At 40.2% G+C, this 4,470-nt stretch overlaps 1 pseudogene; it reads right to left on the bottom strand.

The window, feature by feature from the left end:
- Nucleotides 1-792: 792 nt before the first annotated feature.
- On the bottom strand, nucleotides 793-1,513 carry LOC103216238 (small nuclear ribonucleoprotein Sm D2 pseudogene; annotated as a pseudogene).
- Nucleotides 1,514-4,470: the final 2,957 nt, after the last annotated feature.

The following is a 4,470-nucleotide window of genomic DNA, read 5'->3' as shown; positions in this document are numbered from 1 at the left end:
AGGCAATGATCCAATTTAAAGATGACTAGGCAGGAGAATTCTTTCCTTCTTTGAGGAAAGTCAGCCTTTTGTTCTAGTTAGGCTTTCAACTGATTGGATGAGGCCCACCCACATGGAGGGCAATCTGCTTTACTCAGTCTGCTGATTTAAATGTTAATCTCATCCAAAAACAGCCTCACAGAAACACCCAGAAAAATGTTTGAGTACCATCACAGAGCCTAACTTCAATAAGTGCCAATTAGCAAAGACAGATGGCCAAATTACATTCACCAACTTATCACCTAATGTTCTCCAGTGCTTTTCTGCTAGTTCATGTTTGGGCTTAAAAATCTGCCCACCTTTTATTTCAGTGAAGTTGAGCTCAGTTCTGTACTAAAATCTCTCTTTTACTGCAATAACCCAAATAAAATCTATCTTTCCATTTTTATCAGCCATCCAGTGCAATTTTTCTTCAACACAGATTAATGAAGACTGCACAAGCAAGTGATCTACCAAACTAAAAATCAACCCTGTAGAGTAGGCATCAACATATTTGTTTAGCTACTCCTATAAATGAAAATAAATATTAATGTGTGCTTATTATGTGTCAAGTACTGTGTTCAATGATTTGTGAATTAATTTATTTAATGCTCACCACTACTCTATGTATTAGATACTCTATTATTCCCATTTCACAGAAGAATTATCTGAGAATTAAACAGAATAAGTAACTTACTAAGGTCACATCGTTTGTATAAAGTGGAGTCAGAACTAGAATTAAAATTGTTGTAAAGAAATAACCTGTCTCTAGAGCCACATTTCTACTCAAAATACTATCTATTTTCTTTTCTTCCCTCCACCGCAATAGAAAAAAACACAGAGCTCTATTATTCTCAACATCAATGGCAGCGGTTTTCGTAGGCCAGGGGAGTAAGTTCTGTCGACAGATAGGTGGCCCCTACTCGCAGGCAATGGGCAGATTCCGCAGGACCACGATAACCTGTGCAGGAACATCTTGGAGATGTAGCAGTCTTTGTTGACTGGCTTGGACTTCTTCTTGCCTTTGCCGCTCTTGGGTACCTCAGTCCACATCTCCTTCACGTTCTCCAGCACCACGTTGTGGTGCCTGTCAAAGGCCTTCACGTGGCCCAGGAGTTTCTTATTGTTGCCACAGTTGATGAGCACTTGGGTGTTGTTCTTGACTGACTGTGTGGGCACAGAGAATGGACCCGTGTTAAATTCCTCCTCCTCTCGCTTCTGCAGCTCCTCTGGGTTCATCTCACTCTTGGGCTTGCTGAGGAGGCTCATGATGGTCACTACACTCTGGGTTCACTCCCGTTTCCTCCACGTTGCTGCTGCCTGAATACTATCTATTTTCATAATGAAAACTGATGCCTCTCTTTTCAAATGTTTTGGATTTGAAGATGCAGCCGCCCAGGATAATCATGACCCACTACTGATCTATGTAGGTGAAAAATCAGTGACTTGGAATAGAGTCCACAATTTTCATGAATGCAAGTTTTATGTTGTTTTATTCAGCTCAGGCTTCTGAAACAAATACCACAGATAGGGTGACTTAAATAACAAAAATTTATTTGCTCTTAAGTTCTGGAAGATAGAAGTCTGAGATCAGGGTGCCAGCATGGTCAGTTTCTGCTGAAGGTCCTCTCCCTGGCTTGCAGACAGAACTTTCTTCCTGAGGGCTCACATGGCTTTTCCTCAGTGAGTGCATGTGGAGAGAGATCTCTCTTTTCCTCTTTTTGTAAGGCCACCAATCCTATCTGATTAGAACAATGCCTCCCCCAAACGCCCTTGGCTTCATTTAACCATAGTTATCTCTTAAAAGCCCTATATCCAAAATATCGTCACACTGGGAGTTAGGGTGTCAACATGAATTGGGGCAGGGTTGGGAGGGACACAATTTAGACCACAGCACATGTAGGCACATCTTTCATCCTCTTCTCCTTGGCATGGTCACAAAGCCCTCAATACCTGTTTGAAGGTAAGAGAATAAGTAGAATAAGTCTGACAAAAATAGGTAGAAACCAAGGGTGGAATGTGAAGACAAGTTCAATCAATCATCAGAAAGGACAGAGACAGGATTGCAGCTGCCTGAATTTCTACCTGAAGTCTTGGGGGGAAAAAAATGTGTCTGAAGAAATAATAACGCTAATATCATAGACTTTCAGTGAAGAGAGACATGCAGAGACAGTAGAAAGAAAAATCTATCAAGGTGAAAAGTGAACAAGACTCTACTCTTCCAGCAGCACTGAATAAAAGCAGACTTACAGAGAGAACTATTGTCCATCCAAGGAGTCCTTTAGCTCCCTCAGTTCAAGGAGCGTCTGTGCCTCTTGCTAATCTACTTTCCATCCCCTCCCATACTACACAAAGTCCATTGCACCGCCCAGTAACTCCATCACAAAAAGTGCAAGGAAAGGAAAGGGAAGATAAGAGGAATAATGAAGTCTAAGTCCTTAATAACAGTTAGAGTCATAGACCTAAACATGCCTTTCACTACTTTCTGTTTCCAATACAAAGACAAAAGCTAGGAGAAAGGAGCTTCCTTCTTGGCATCCCTCAGATCATCTACTTGGTGGGGTTCAGGAATGGATTTATGTTACCTATTGTTTGTAAGTTTCTTGGCATCTCGAGCCTCTGGCCCAGGTGGGCTTCTCTGAGGCTCCAACAGCCATGGTAGGGTGGGTCCGTTTCTCTAGGAATCTTCTGTCTGACCTTCTAGCTCCTGGACCTTCCCCATTCCCTTCTAGTGGCTTAGCACCAAAGAAAAGATGGCCTTACTTGTAATTCTTTTATTGTCAATTATTTTAACTAGGGGTAGATGCATGTGATAAAAAAAAAAAGTAATGTTTCCCCAAATCTTAGATCTTTGTCCCAGAAATAACCACAGCTCCATGTGCATCTGTGCAGAGAAACTTGACATTTTAAAGTACTTAATCAAAACAAATGACTGCATACTATACACAATGATACAATAATCTGTGCCCACAGCCCATGGTTGTACACACATAAAACCACTGATTTCAGAGTTGCTGCTATCTGTTTTACTATTAGAAGCAGATACCACCAGAGTGAATTACAGTAAGTATATAGCTATGAATCAGTTTGGCAGGTTAGTCAAATATGTTATCACTTGTTTGTTTTTATTAATAGAATTAAAATTTCATTTCAGTTTCCATAGCGTTCTGCACAAAAATGAATGAGCTTTTACTGCCAGCTCTTATATAATGGCACTTAAGTTGACTACAACAATTATGTTGGTAGAAACAGTTCACCACAAGGTCTCCCAATCCAAGCCATGTGGCTGAATCAAGCAGTTTATAAACAATAAAATTATTATTTATTGTGTGTAATAGACACAAAAAAGTGGTACCAACTTCCCATGCTCACCATAATCCCATCCCAGATCCAGGAAAGGGTACCTGTGTAGCCAGGACATGCTCTTCCTTAGGATGGATGTGGCTGCTGCTGATAAATGCAGCTATTATGACTTTGAGTCAAGTTTTAACTTGACTCAGTTTCCCACCAAGGTGCCTGCCTGAAAAGTGGAGTCAGAGGAATAGGGTGGCAGCTAGATGCATTAAGAAAACAAAATGCCTGAGTTCAGCGGTGACTCAGTTCCTGTAGAGGTTAGCTCTGAAGCCTGTGCACAGGGTAAAAATTGCTTATAGCCAAATTATCCTTAAAAATCCCTTGGAAAGGCACAACCTTGTTCATATACCATATCTTAATAAGTCTAAGAGAACAAATCACTGATTCTGCAGTCAAGGTCCAGTTGAAATAGCTGGTTGATGTTTAGAGGCCACACTGTATGAGGCATACAGAACTCTGAACTTGAATCACCTTCACACAGTGGCATGCTCATGCTATAAGATGCACTCAGGGAATCAGGGAAAACCAGGTTCACATCTACCATTCATTCTTTCTCCAGGACATACACTCACTGACTGCAGTGGGCAGCAAAATCACCAGCACTATAAAATTATGCTTCTCCTGTGTTCCACTTCTGCCTTCTTTTATTTTGCCTATTGAGTTTGTTTGAATATCTATGGTTTATACACTTAAAAGATTATAGCTTATAGGCTTAAACTTTGCTCCATAACAACCAACAGGCCCAGATTTGTGTATATGGCTGAGACATTTTATAGTTCTCTCCTTGTCCTCCACATAATGTGCCCATTGGAGCTTCCAAGAATCTGTCTTCCCTGAGATTATAAGATAGGAAACAGATGCTTACTTTTCATTGCCTTTTAATGGCCAATGAATAGATCACTGGCTAAACAGCTGTATCTTTCTTCATGAGAAATTTACTAATTCTAAGAATCAACATTTTTATGACCAGGCCATGCTAACCAGGACAAAGTTATTCTATTTTAATGTGCATTTCTCATTAAAATATATTCAATACATGTTTTAATTCTCCTTTCCCAAGACAAAATTATCTCTGAATAATGTTTTGGAGGAAAATTA

This window comes from Chlorocebus sabaeus, chromosome 9 (assembly GCF_047675955.1).
Source record: "Chlorocebus sabaeus isolate Y175 chromosome 9, mChlSab1.0.hap1, whole genome shotgun sequence".
In the NCBI taxonomy this organism is placed as follows: domain Eukaryota; kingdom Metazoa; phylum Chordata; class Mammalia; order Primates; family Cercopithecidae; genus Chlorocebus; species Chlorocebus sabaeus.
This window is presented reverse-complemented; position numbering and strand designations above follow the sequence as displayed.